We start from the raw sequence: 15521 nt of genomic DNA, 5'->3' as shown, positions 1-15521 counted from the left end.
TCAAGCATTGATGATGAAGTTGTATCTTGCTTCCAATCTCCAATCTTCTCAATACTAGCCATAGGCAAAGGTGGATTTCCTTCTAAGATTTTAGCATATTCTGCGGCTTCTTCAATCTCATCCCCCTTTTTGATGTTGTAAACCAAACAAGCTTCTAAGGGATCTTCAAGATGTTGCTTTTTGAGCGCTTCTCTGACCACTTCATCTATCACATCAATTCTCAAGCATGAATTTGAATCATCTTTCTTTTTCATTGCTTGAAACAAATTAAATTCAACTTTTTCTTCCCCAACTTCTAATGTAAGCCTTCCATTTTTTACATCAATCACAGCTCCAGCAGTAGCAAGGAAAGGTCTACCAAGAATAATAGGAATGTGCACATCCTCCTCCATCTCCAATATTACAAAATCTACTGGTATGAAAAAATTTTCAACTTTCAGAGGAACATTCTCAATCACCCTAATTGGAAATTTAATAGACCTATCTGCTAACTGTAATGAAATGGTGGTAGGCTTCATTTCTCCAATCTTCATTTTCTTATAGATAGACAATGGCATTAGACTAACACTGGCTCCAAGATCACATAAAGCCTTATCTATACTGATATCCCCAAAGTGACATGGTATGGAAAAACTATCAGGATCTTTCAGTTTGGGTGGAAGCTTATTTTGCAAAATAGCACTGCTTTCTTCTGTGAGAGCTACAGTTTCAAATGCCTCCAACTTCTTCTTGTTAGACAAAATCTCCTTCAAAAATTTAGCATATGAAGGCATTTGTGCTAAGGCATTTGTGAAAGGAATAGTCACATGCAAAGACTTCAATACCTCCAAAAACTTCCCAAATTGTTTATCCAACTTTACTTTCTGGAGCCTTTGTAGGAATGGTAAAGGTGGCATGTAGGCTTTAAGTGCTACATATTTAGGTTCTTCCTCTTTAGTCTCTCTCTCTTTACTTTCTTTTTCTTCCACTGAACTCTCTTTCTCAGCTTCAATTCTAACTTCAACTTCAGTTTTTTCATCTCCTTCTCTATTTTTCTCTGCTTTAATTTTCTCTTCAATCTTTTTATCTCCACTCTCTAATATTTTTTCACTTCTCAATGTAATAGCCTTGCAATGCTCCCTTGAATTTTCTAGTTGGCTTGGGAGCTTTCCAAATGCTTTATTGTTTGAAGAGCTAGCTTGTTGAGCTATTTGATTCTCTAACATCTTATTGTGTGTTGCCATTTGATCTACTTTAGATGCTAATTGAGAAATCATATCTTGTTGACTTTGATGGCTCACAAGTAGAGTCTCAATCATAGCTTCTAATCTAGCTGTCTTGTTTAGTTGTGCTTGTTGTGGTAGAGGTGGAGCAGGTGCATTTTAAGGTTTAGGAATTCCAGGAGGAGGACCTCTATTCTGCTAAAAATTCTGATGTTGTTGATACCCAAAAGGTTGTTGAAAATTTTGGTGTTTTCCTTGTCTACCTCCCCAAGAGAAATTTGGGTGGTTTCTCCATGCTGGATCATAAGTTGCAGAAAATGGGTTACCGCCTGGTCTTTGATTATAGTTCCCCACATAATCCACTTGCTCACTTGAAAAATCTTGACTAAGTGCAGAAAAATCAGCTGCACAATTGACATTTGCAGCTTTAACTTCTACTGAATTACTAGAACCTCCAGCTGAAGAATCTATTTTCATGCTTAGCTTGTCCATTTTCCTTGTCAAAGCATCAAACTTAGCATTAATCATATTCATGGCATCAAGCTCAAACATACCAGCTGGTTTCTTGATCTCATTCCTCTCACAACTCCATTGGTAGTTGTTATAAGCAATTTTATCTAGAGTAGAAAAAGCTTCATCTTTAGATTTCTCCATAAGATCTCCTCCAGAAGATGCATCAATTGTAATTCTAATAGCTGGTGAAACTCCATTGTAAAAGTGTTGAACAAGCATCCACTTAGGAATCCCATGATGTGGACATCTCCTTTGCAAATCCTTGTACCTCTCCCATGCTTCATATAAGCTCTCATCATCTCTAGGTTTGAAAGAAGTCAGCTCATTTCTTAGCTTAGCTGTCTTACTTGGTGGAAAATATTGAGCTAAAAATGCTTGAGAAAGTTCATCCCATGTTGTGATAGAACCCAGTGGCAAAGAATGTAACCACTCTTTAGTTCGGTCCTTCAAAGAAAAGGGGAATAATCTGAGTCGAATTGCATCATCAGAAACTCCATTTATCTTCAACATATCACTGATCTCAAGAAAGTGTGCTAGATGCACATGTGGACTTTCACTTGGACTTCCCCCAAATTGTGAAAATTGTACCATCTGATAGAGTGCAGGATTCAGTTCAAAATTATTAGCTTCTACTCTTGGTCTTGTGATACTTGGCATGAAATCCCCAATGTCAGGATAGGCGTGTTCCTTCCCAGAGTGGTTGTTATTATTGTTATCCATTTCTTCTTGTAATTGGTCTTGCTCTTGTGCTCTTTCTTGTTGTTATTGAACTTTAAATTCAGCTTTTCTCCTCTTAGATTCTGCTCTTAAAGCTCTTGCTGTCTTTTCTATTTCTGGATCAAAGAATAAATTATTTCTTCACTTTTTGTCCTTCTCATAAAATAAAGTACCTGAAAAACAAAACAAATAAATTTTCAAAGTAAAATGGTAAAAGAAATTAAAAGTAAAATAAAATGCCCAAATTAACCAAACAAACAATCGTTCAATATCAAACAAAAATCAAATCCCCGGCAACGGCGCCAAAAACTTGATGGGCGAATCCGTAAGTATACAGGTCGTCTTAAGTAATAGAGTGATGAGTCAAGTATAGTTCCCAAGGGGGATTGCCTTTTTTAATACAAAACTATGAATGAAGCGATTATTTGGGCTAATGATTGATGAATAAATGGTAAATGTAAATGAGCAAAGTAAATTGATTAATCTAATTGGAATGGGTAAAGAGCAAACAAATAAATTCTAAATCTAGTTTGCAATTAAACTAAATTAATAACGGGTAATTTAAATCAAAGTCTAATTATGTTAAAAGTGATTCCAGAGTTGGGGGTTTATGCATAAATTAATTAGGATTTGTCTTGGGCATTCCAATTTTTAGGGAAAAATAGAGTTTGAAGGTGATTGATTCTAAATTCCTTTGATATCTTTTTCAAGCAAACCAAAGCATGTTCTAAAATAACCAAACCTACTTTCGTATGTTGTTTGATTACTTTAAAACCCATTAAGTTTTGTAACCAATCATTAATTCCTCTTAAAATCCTAGTTTATTTCTAAATCTAGGTAATTTTAAGTTCCAATCCTTGATTATCTATCAATGACTTTCACCTTTCGGTCTTTCAATCAAAGATTAACACAATACCCATTGGGTACCAATATTAGGTAAGTAAATCAAGCACACAAGGAAGGAATCAAAACTCATTTATGTAAAATAAGGAAATACCCAGTCCAAATTCACAAATTAATCTAAAACATATTTTCCAACTCTGAAATCCAAAGAGTTTACTCACTCATGTTGGTATTTACAAGAAAGATTGATGGAAAATTAAAGAAAAACATGATAAGATGACTACAAATAGAAAAACTGATGTGGCCCAACCGCAAGTGCACGGGTCGTACAAGTAATATAGAAAAGATATCGTTCCCACGAGGAGTTGTGTTAATGATTGAATTTTTGATATAAAGAGTTGACTAAATTGAACTATTTTTGAAATTAAAGCAATAAATTGATGGGTATTGGAGTATGAAATCTATATATGCAAAATTAATAATCTATTCAACTATGTAATGATTTAACTAAGTTTGCATCAAATTAAAATAAGCAAATTCAAATATGGCAAGATTTAAAATGGCAAGTAATTAAATTCAATTAGAAATTAACAATGATAAAAAGGCGATTCCGGAGTTCGGGAGTTCATATTCAAGCTATTTTGGGATTTTTAAATTGGTTATCCAATCTTGTGGAACTTACGGGTTTTAAGGAGATTAATTCTTGAATCCTTTGAATACCCTTTCGAGTGGGACAAAGAGTGCCTTAATCAATCTAATCCTACTTTCGTGGAGTTAGAGTTAATTAAGACCCATTAAGTTCCTTAATTAATCTGTAAATCCTCTTAATCCTTAGTCTATTTCTAGATCTAAGTTAATTAAGTCTAATTTCTTGATTATCTATCACAAGGTTTTCTCCTTTCGGTGCCTCAACCATGGATTAAGAACAAAACTTAATGGGATCCTACACTAAGCATGTCATCAAGCACACAAGAAATGAATAAAACTCATTAAGACCGCAAAATATGGATTACCTAATCAAAATCCACAAAATATCTCAAATATTACATCCCAACTCCAGAATCTAATGAAAACTACTCACTATCCATAATATTTACAAGATATTCTAAGTTAATATGGAAATATAACTTTAATCTAAGCTAAGAACTAAGAAACCCAACACTAGAAAGGTAGGAAAAATGCAAGAAAAGAAAGAAATCTCCAAATCTGGTTGGAAATGGTGTGGGAGACGATTTTTGACTCTTCAGCTGCTGCCCCCTTCTTTTTCTTTTCTTCCTCTCTTTTCTCCTCTTTTCTAAAATGGGATAAGGGTCTATTTATAACTTTTTCTGACATGGAGCCCTAAAATGGTGTGTTTGAGGTGTGATTTTCTGAGGGAATCTTCTGCCAGCTCATCAATGAAGTCTTTGTGGGACTGCATAAGTGGACTGCATAAGTTATGCAGTCCCTTATGCAGTTTTCAGCTGGTTTCTGGCTCTCTTGTGCAAACTGCATGAGCAAAGTGCAAGACTGCATAGGTTATGCACAATTCTGTGAGGTTGCATAAGGGAGGCACGTATCTGCATAAGTTATGCGGCAACTTATGCAGATTTTGGCAGGTGCTTGGGACAGTTTCTTCTCCTTATGCAGAACTGCATAACTTATGCGGCAAGTTATGCGCAATTTGGCCAATGCATACTTTAACTTTGAAACTTGTTTTTGACATCTTTGGCTGCAGAAATCATTCCTCAAAAGTAAAATTTCTTTTTAGTCCCTCAAAAATACCATTTTTCCTACAAAACAAAGTAAAATTACAAATTAATCCAAAATTGGCAATTATGAAAAACTATCTAAATAACTAATGAAATTAGCTAAAAGTGACTAATAATTAAACCTAAATGACTATGCAATTAAACCTAAATGACTATGCAAAATGTATGCATCAAATACCCCCAAACTCAAGCTTTTGCTTGTCCTCAAGCAAACTTTAAAATGTAATGCAATTTTTAGGGGTGCCTTATCCAAAGAGCTATGAAAATCACCCATTAAAGTAACTTAACACACCTTTAGCCATACCAACAATCCATATACCCATCCTTCAAAATGCAAAGAATCTAATGCTTATCCAAGCTTTCACCACTTAGCCATCAAGTCAATTATCATTCAAAATTCCCAAACCAACCAATCAAAAGAGAGAGTCATGCTCAAAAGGAATTCTAGGACAATCAATAGTCAAAGTGTCTCTATATAGAATGATGGAATTAAATGAATGAATGGATAATTTTCCAATCCCATAGGCAAATTTCCTACTCCTATCTCCACTAATGTAGCAAGTACTATCAAGAGATCAAAGGTCTTTTTAGGGATGTAATGGGGCCATGGGGTTCAAAATGAGGCTAAGAAGAAAAATGGGTAAAAAGGATTCAAAGCATGAGAATATTTTCAATCTTGACAACATAAGGTACACTTCTTATTTTATTATATATATTTTTTTCTTATATATATATATATATATATGGAGGAGAGAATTACACAATGAGAATTGTCAAGTGCTAGCATAATTTACAAAACACATAAAAATGGAGGGACACTTTGATACTTTAGACTTGTATCTTGCATTTTCTTTTGATGATTGTCCCTAAAAATGCCACCCCCAAACTCATTTCCTTTAATTACTTTGGGTGGATTTCTTTCAATTTGAATGACAATAATGAAAAACACATATACTAGCACTTTTACAAGATGACAAGCATTTCTTCTCCCTTTTATTGTATTTTTTTCTTTTCTTTTCTTTTCTTTTTTTTTATGTACCTAATATTATAAATAATTATTCTCATGAAAAGGGTTGGAGTGTTTGGTTCATTGGCTAGGTAGCAATAAGGGTTTCAAGAAAAATTAGGAATAAAAAGGCTCAAAGGGGTTTGCAAGGGTCAATTTTAATTAGGAAAAGGGCCAAAGGTTTAAAATGAGAAGGTTTAAAATGAGAAGGTTTAAATCAAAGAATGCCTAATCATCTCTCTTTTCAAGTACAAGCTGGTATTTTGCCTTGAAAGGTTTAGAAAATTTGTTCTAGGATTAGTGAGATATCATTTGACTACCTTATATCTAATAACTCCCTCTAAACACTCCAATCTCTAAAGGACTAGTTGGGTGGCTTTTTGGCTAAGAAGATATAGGCAAGGGATAAATACTTTAAAACTTTGCACCTCTTAGGAAACTTTCAATCCACAAACCCAACTAAAGGTAAGTCAAATCACTCTCATAGGCCACTTTTCAATACTCAAAGGGTTTGGCAAAAGATTTTAATGCATGATGCATGATTCCTAAAAATGAGCAATGCATTAACTAAATGGAGGAAATCTAATGTGTACAATTTCTAAGTGATGTATAATGTGTGTGTAAATGTGTTATGTATATGTATGTATGGATGTATATGTAAAATATTTACAATATATGTAAATGGAATGGGATGAGATGTTCCTATACTCAAAATGTGAAAAATGTAGCAAAAATCAAAATGCCCCAAACTCAAAATTAGACATTGTCCTCAATGTCTCAAGCAGTGCATTATAAAAACTCAAAGCAAAGAGGAATAACTAGGAATAGTGAAATTTAAGAGCAAAAAGAAAGAGTTACCTGGTATAGAGCAGATGAGAATTCAAGAGATAATGGTGATGCATAAGAAGGTGCACAGGTTATGCAGAATAAAATGCTGTACAGAACAGGTGCATAAGGAGGGTGCATAAGCTATGCAGTTTTGCATGAGTGGCATAAAGGACTGTACAGGCTATGCAGAACATTTGCATAAGGGGATTCACAGCCTGTGCAGTATATTCAAAAGCTGCTGCATGATGATATAGCAAGGAAAAAATGTACAAACACCAGTAGAAGCATGCAATTATATACAGTGTATGGACAAGTATGCAAAAAAAAAAAGGGCAGTAAAGGCAATGAGAATCAATGAAAAACTAATGGAATAGCCATCCAATAGAACTTCAAGAAAAACAGAATTCAAGGCAAACTAAAATTGTTTCAACATATCCACAAAGAAAAACTCCTAGAAGTTTGAACAAAATCAAAATAAAAACTAATCTAATTCTATGGTTTTGCCCTTGTCCAAAGATGCTGCTAAAGGACTGGTTGCAGCTGGCTGCTGTCAAAGGGGTGGTTCTGGAGGAGGTGATGGAGGTGGAGGTGGCATTCCCAGAAAAGCCATGAGCTGCTTCATCGTCTCTTTTAATTCTTTCTGCTTATCTCTGGTTTCCATGACAAAATCAAAGAGTTGATCATGACGATCCTTGAGGGTATCAAGACCAGATTCAAGTTTTCTATCCACAAAATATATATCATCACTAAGCCTTTCAAGATAGGTGAATAAGGCTTTAGTGTTGAAGGGAGGGGGTGCTGTGGATGAAGAGGGTCCAGCTGCAGAAGGTGTAGGCTGTACAGAATCTGCTAGGATATCCTGTGCAGACTGAGTGGGTGGTGTAGATTCAGTAGAATGCTGTTGGACTGGTGGGACAGATTGTGCCTCTAGTTGTGCAGTGGATCCTGTATCTGCTGCTGGTTGTGCAGTGTCAGAAGGTGGCAAACTGAATCCAGTTTTGTATAGGTGTGTAGCATCAAAATATAGAGTGTCTGAAAGTGCTGGTAGAGGATGCTCTTCCGGATTAAAACCAAAATGCTTGGCCATAACAGTTATGAGCCCACCCATGACTATGTCACCTATGGATTTGGTAGCAATATGTAACACATGCTCACAAAAAAAGTAACCAGGAGAAACTTTGACTTTGTGAAAAGCACACCATAGCATGAACAATTCAGATTTTCCAACAGCACCAGAACTAGTTCCTCTGCCCAAGATAGTGCTAGCAATAAGCCTATGGATAAATCTAAGTGCAGGGTCTAGTATTTGAGAGGTCTTGGATCTGCTAGCAGAAAAACTCTGAGGTTGGTTTGTGATACTCCTCCAAAACTGAGCAGCATTCCAAACACCTTTATTTGCTACCTCTACCCCTGTATATGGTACCCTAAATAGTCCATCAATTGCAAACCCAAAAACACTATGAAATTGGTCTAATGATAGCTCTCTATTTTGCCCCAAACACCTAAATTTCATAGTTGGCTTGTAATCTATCTCATGCAATTTCAGAGTAGCAGAAAATGAGGAAATAAATTCCAAAACTAGAGCTGGATAAACTAGTTCTTGTTTATGCACAAATTCCATCCAACCTAAACCATTAAGGTAGGCAATAACATTATTAAATAAACTAACTGATTGGAGGGCATCAGCAGAAATATACCTAGTGGGTTGCACTTTTCTGTCTTTAAGTCTCTTAAAGGTTGCCTTGTGAGTTGCATCAGGAAGGGGCCAAGGTAGTTTAGATACCTGTGTTGTTGCTGGAGTTTGCTTTTTGCTAGAAGAGGGTGATTTGGCTTGTGGGTTAGAGGTAGAAACGCCAACCCCCTGTCGTGTGGAGGCTGAAGTTTTGGGGTTTTTGGGTGGAGGCTTTGAAAGTGGAGTGGTAGGTGGGTCTTTGCGTTTTGTGAGAGGTGGTGCAGAAGCCATGGTTCGGGTGGATTTCGACCGGATTTTCCTCTTATAGGTGGCTGTGGGAGGTGGTGGAGGGGTTTATTGTGGAGGCGAATCAGGGTTGGGGGGTCGCATTGCCAAGGGCAAGACTTGGAGAGGAGAGGTTTGAGGGGAATGAGGAGGCGATTCCGTGGTGTTGTTGATGGTGAGAATGGAGGAGGTGATGGAGAAAGTAAAAGAGGCAGAGGGAAGTTAGGGCAAAGGGCGGCGAAAAGAGGAGTAGGGAGGAAGGATGATGCCGAGAAAAATGGACGTGGGGGAAGTGAACAGGAACGACGGAAAGAGGGAAAGTGGGTGCCGAAAGGTTTTTGATTTGCAGGACACATGTAAAGCGCATAAGGAGAATGGGTGTGCATAAGTTATGCACCCTCTTATGCAGGTTTCGGTGGAAGAAAAAGAGTGTGAGAAATTGGTTGCAAAAGTGCATAAATTATGCGCTGACTTATGCAGGATTCGGCTGATAATGGAAGTGTGAAAAGTCAGTTATGCAAAAGTGCATAACTTATGCACTCCCTTATGCAGTTTTCGGCAGAAAGAGAAGTGCAGTGAATGTGGTCATGCAAATGTGCATAAGTTGTGCACTCCCTTATGCAAGTCTCGGCAAATTTTGGAATTTCAGAAGATGTGGTTATGCGGAAGTGCATAACTTATGCACTCCCTTATGCAAGTTTTGGCAGAAGGTGGAAAGCAGAAAAGTTAGTCATGCGGAAGTGCATAACTTATACACTCCCTTATGCAAGTCTCGGCAAATTTTGGATTTCCAGAAAGTGTGGTTATGCGGAAGTACATAACTTATGCACTCCCTTATGCAGATTTCGGCAGAAAGTGGAAAGCAGAATTTAAAGTCATGCAAGAGTGCATAAGTTATGCACACACTTATGCAAGTTTCGGCAGAATGAAATTTGGCAAAAATGTGGCTGTGCAGAATTGCATAAGCTATGCACATCCTTATGCAGATTGCAGCAGAGATGAAAAATGACAAAAATTGTGGTTATGCAGGATTGCATAAGTTATGCAGTTACTTATGCACAATTCAACAAGATTGAGATTATAATTGAAAATTATTTGCAAGTGTGAAAAATACCCTAGAATGAAGATATATAATTCTATGAAGCATAAATCATGAGAAATTGTCACAAAAAACACATCAATATATACAAAATCCATCAAAATTGCATCATACAAACTTGTAGAAGTGAGTTCTGCATAAGAGGCATTTGTGAATTATGCCATTTCAACTCAAACTCTGCAAATCAACATTTAGCACAGTAAAACTCAATAAAATCTGCATAAAGTTGCATTTATCCACAAATGAGAATGGACTCCCCAAGTTATGCCAAGAAAATGCAGTATGTCCACCTTGAATCTCACAACCCAAATAAGCTCAAAACTACAAAAATGACCCACTTACCATCATATTAACATGATAAGTACAAATACTTAAAATTTACACACCCAACCTCACAAAGAAACATATGCCATGTGCTGTAGACCCTTCTTTGCTGAAAATTGCATTTTTCTGCATAAACCAAGAAGCAAACCTGCACAGGTTATGCAGTGAAAATAAATCAATATTGGGAGAGTTGAAGGACAAAATTTCAGATTAAGAGTCACTCCCCAGCAGTTCACCAACCTTACTCCATTGAAATACATCTACAAGGGATAAGAGTCAACAATGTCAAATGAATTTGGGGAGATTTAAGATAAAAACAAAAGCAATGTAAATAGAAGTAAATCAACAAAAGCAAAATAAAAGAACTTGGAATGCCTCCCAAGGGGCTAATTTATAGTTCTTAGCTGGACTTTTCATGCATTTCACTAAAAAGAGGTGAGGGATTGGAGAGCTTGTAACAGCTTGCTCCATTTATTGGGTCTCCAGTTATGTAATGTTTCAATCTATGCCCATTGACCTTAAAATTCCCAGATTTTTCACTCCAAATTTCAATTGCTCCATAAGGGAAAACCTTAGAAACTCTATATGGACCAGTCCACCTTGATTTAAGTTTTCCAGGGAACAATTTCAATCTTGAGTTGAACAACAAAACTGAATCACCTTCTTTAAATTCCTTTTTCCTAAGATGCTTATCATGCCAAACTTTAGTTCTTTCTTTATAAATACGGGCACTTTCATAGGCATCCATCCTCAATTCTTCAAGCTCATTAAGTTGCAATAGCCTTTTCTCACCAGCTTGCTTGAGATCAAAATTCAAGGTCTGAATGGCCCAATATGCTCTATGTTCTAGCTCCACAGGTAAATGACAAGACTTACCATACACCAACCTAAAGGGAGTAGTTCCTATAGGGGTTTTGTAAGCAGTCCTATATGCCCATAAAGCATCATCTAGTTTGACAGACCAATCTTTTCGAAAATTGCTCACTGTTTTCTCCAAAATATGTTTGAGTTCTCTGTTAGAAATTTCAACTTATCCTGAAGTTTGAGGGTGGTATGGGGTAGCTATCTTGTGCACTACACCATACTTCCTCATTAAGCTCTCAAATTGCTTATTACAAAAATGTGAACCCCCATCACTAATTACAGCCCTTGGAGCTCTAAATCTACTCAAAACAAATTTCTTTAAGAATTTCACTACCACTTTAGCATCATTAGTTGGAGTTGCAATAGCTTCCACCCACTTTGACACATAGTCAACTCCAACTAGAATGTATTTATTACCATATGAAGGAGGAAATGGCCCTATAAAATCTATTCCCCAGACATCGAATAATTCCACTTCAAGAATATCATTTAGGGGCATTTGATCTCTTTTTGACAAATTTCCACTCCTTTGACATTTATCACATTCTAACACAAATTTCCTCACATCCTTAAAAAGATTTGGCTAAAAGAAACCAGCTTGCAAAATTTTATTAGCTGTTTTAGAGATTCCGAAATGTCCTCCATAATCAGAAGCATGGCAATGATGCTTAACACTCTGTGTCTCCTCATCAGGAATACATCTTCTTATTAAACCATCACAGCATCTCCTAAAGAGTAAAGGATCATCCCATCTATAAAATTTTGCCTCATGCAAAAACTTTTTCTTTTGTTGCCATGTCATTCCTAGAGGTAAAACTCCACAAGATAAATAATTCACCAAGTCTGCATACCAAGGTAGTTTAGCAACAAGAGAGAAAAGTTGTTCATCCAAGAAAAACTCATCAATAGGGACTTCATCCATTTCTTCATCATCCAATTTCAACCTACTAAGATTATCCGCAACTACATTTTCAGCTCCCTTCTTATCTCTAATCTCCAAATCAAACTCTTGTAGCATCAGAATCCACCAAATGAGCCTAGGTTTAGCCTCCTTTTTATGGAGTAAATACCTGATAGCAGCATGATCTGAAAATATAACCACCTTTGAGTTAAAATGTAAGGTCTGAACTTTTCCAATGCAAAGACAATTGCTAAGAATTCCTTTTTAGTTGTTGCATAATTTGTTTGAGCTTCATCCAGTGTTCTACTAGCATAATAAATAGCATAAGCTCTTTTGTCTTTTCTTTGACCAAGAACAGCTCCAATTGCATAGTTGCTAGCATCACACATAATTTCAAAAGATAGGCTCCAATCGGGTGGTTGCATGATTGGTGCAGTGATAAGAGCTTGCTTCAACCTGCAAAAGGCATCCAAACACTCTTGGTCAAATACAAAAGGTATGTCATGACTTAACAAATTAGACAAAGGTTTGGCTATTTTAGAAAAATCCTTGATAAAGCGTCTGTAGAACCCGGCATGTCCTAGAAAACTTCGAATTCCCTTGACATTGGTAGGAGGAGCCATCTTCTCTATCACTTCAACCTTGGCTTTATCAACCTCTATTCCTCTGTTAGACACCAAATGTCCAAGCACTATCCCTTCTTGAACCATGAAATGACACTTTTCCCAGTTTAACACAAGGTCAGTATCTGCACATCGCTGCAAAACTTTAGAAAGGTTAGCCAAGCATATGTCAAATGAAGATCCATAAACAGAAAAGTCATCCATAAAAACCTCCATTATATCTTCAATGAAATCTGAGAAGATTGCCATCATGCACCTTTGAAAAGTGGCTAGTGCATTACACAACCCAAATGGCATCCTCCTATAAGCAAAGGTTCCATAAGGACAATTAAAAGTGGTTTTCTCTTGATCATTTGGATGGATAGGGATTTGAAAAAATCCTGAATACCCATCTAAATAGCAAAAAGAAGAATGCCTAGCCAGTCTTTCTAATATTTGATCAATGAAGGGAAGTGGAAAATGATCTTTTCTAGTGGCTATATTTAATTTTCTGTATTCTATGCACATTCGCCAACTAGTCAGCACATTACGGTGGGAATTAATTCATTATTTTCATTTTTAACCACTTTGTCATTCCACCCTTTTTGGGACAACATGTCTTGGACTCACCCAAGTCTTATGCGAGATAGGATATATGATCCCTGCATCAAGCAACTTCAAAATTTCTTTTTTAACAACTTCTTTCATATTTGGGTTCAACCTCCTCTGATGTTCAATAGATGGCTTACAATTTTCTTCCAAAATAATTCTGTGCATGCAAAAGTGTGGGCTTATTCCCTTAATGTCATCTATGGTATATCCTAAAACTTTCCTAAATTGCCTCAACACTCTTAACAACTTATCAGCCTCTAAGGTACTTAGGTTTGCATTTACAATTGCTGGATAAGTGTTATTAGTGCCAAGAAATTCATACCTGAGCTGAGAAGGAAGTTGCTTAAGTTCTACCTTAGGTGCATCTTCTTCCTTGAATGATGGTTGCTTAGATTCGACTATTCCCTTTTGTGTGAGTTGAAAAACTGGAGCAGAAATGAATGGTGGACTTCCCTCTAGATGTTGAGCATATGCAGCCACATGAGGGTTGTCATAGTCTATGCCTCCTCCATGAACCAAGCAATTTTCAAGTGGATCTTCCGGATATCTCTTTCTAAAGTGTTCTTCAACCAGCTCATCAATGATATCAATTCTCAAGCAAGTATCAGCTTCAAAATGATGCTTCTTCATAGTGTTATTAATATTGAAAACCAATTGATCTTCACCAACTCTAAGAGTCACTTTTTCTCCCTTAACATAAATCAATGCTCCTGTTGTAGCTAGAAAGGGTCTTCCCAAGATAATTGGAATATTAGAATCCTCTTCCATGTCCAAGATGACAAAATCAACAGGTATATAGAACTTCCCAACCTTCAGAGGCACATTCTCCAAAATCCCTTCAGGATACTTAATTGATCTGTCAGCTAACTGAAGAGAAATGTGGGTTGACTTTAGATCTCCCATATTGAGCTTCTCATAAATGGAGAGGGGCATAAGGCTAACACTAGCCCTTAAATCACATAAAGCTTTTGTAGAACATGATTCCCCAATATGGCATGGAATTGAAAAACTCCCTGGATCCTTAAGCTTTGGAGGAAGTTTCCTTTGGAGGATAGCACTGCATTCTTCTGTCAAAGCTACAGTTTCATGATCTTCAAGTTTCCTCTTGCTTGAGAGAATTTCTTTTAAGAATTTTGCATAAGAGGGCATTTGTGAAAGAGCATCAATAAAAGGAACATTTATGTAAAGCTTCTTCAAAACCTCTAAGAACTTTCCAAATTGCTCATCAAGCTTGGCTTTTTGAAATCTTTGTGGAAAAGGGAGTTGTGGCTTGTAAGGCTCTAGAGGTATATACTTCTCTTCCTTTTCTTCAACTTTCTCTTTACATTTTTCTACACTTTCTTTCTCACTTTCTTGTTTTTCACTCTCATCAATTTCTTTCTCATTTTCTCTCTTCTCACTATTTTCACTTTTCTCATTTCTTTCACTCTTCTCATTATTTATAACTTTCCCACTTCTTAAAGTAATAGCTTGACACTACTCTCTTGGGTTTTCTGGTTGACTTGGAAGTTTTCCAAAAGACTTGGTACCTGAGGAAGATGCTTGTTGTGCAATCTGATTTTCCAACATTCTGTTATGTGTTTGCATCTGTTCTAGCCTTGCTTTCATCTCTCTCATCTCTTCATCATGCTTAGTTTGGTTAGCAAGAATCTGTTGTAATAAAGCTTCTGTGGTGGAACTTTGTTCTTGCTGTTTTGGTAGAGGTACAGGATTCATGTTTCTCTACTGAAAATTAGGCAATGGTTGCCTATTTTGCTGATATGGAATTCCTTGTTGCTATTGTGGTTGAAAATTCTGATTTGGAACTTGACTTTGCTGATTTCCCCATGAAATGTTGGGATGATTCCTCCAAGTTGGATTATAAGTTTGAGAATAAGAATTCCCCATTTGTTTGTTTCCATAATTACCAACATATGCAGCTTGCTCTCCATAGTCTACTCCACATCTGGTAGTTCCTTCTGCATAAGCAACTTGTTGTGAACTTCCAGATGATGATGATGAACTAACCAACATACTTAAATCTTCCATCTTCTTAGCCAACACATTTGTAAGTGCATCAAACTTTGCATTAATCATGTTGAATGGATCAAGGTCATACATTCCAGCAGCTTGCCTCTTTTGAGTTGGAGCTGGTCCTCTTGGACTACTCCAAAGATGAGTATTCTTTGCAATTTTCTCCAATAGCACATAAGCTTCATCTTCATGCTTCATAATAAATTCTCCTCCTGTTTGAGCATCAATAATCCCTCTAATTGCAGGAGTAACATTGGTGTAAAAATTCTGGTTTATCATCCATTTTGGA

The 15521-nt window shown here is 36.5% G+C and overlaps 1 non-coding gene across 1 annotated transcript; it reads left to right on the top strand.

Annotated features, from left to right (window-relative positions):
* Positions 1 to 1944: 1944 nt before the first annotated feature.
* Positions 1945 to 2051, top strand: LOC131175671 (small nucleolar RNA R71). Its single transcript, XR_009145863.1, has one exon. It is a non-coding gene; the product is annotated as a small nucleolar RNA R71 (small nucleolar RNA).
* Positions 2052 to 15521: the final 13470 nt, after the last annotated feature.

The sequence above is a fragment of the Hevea brasiliensis genome, chromosome 17 (genome assembly GCF_030052815.1).
Source record: "Hevea brasiliensis isolate MT/VB/25A 57/8 chromosome 17, ASM3005281v1, whole genome shotgun sequence".
Classification (NCBI taxonomy): Eukaryota; Viridiplantae; Streptophyta; class Magnoliopsida; order Malpighiales; family Euphorbiaceae; genus Hevea; species Hevea brasiliensis.
The sequence above is the reverse complement of the archived record's forward strand: the minus strand, read 5'-3'. Positions and strand labels throughout refer to the sequence as shown.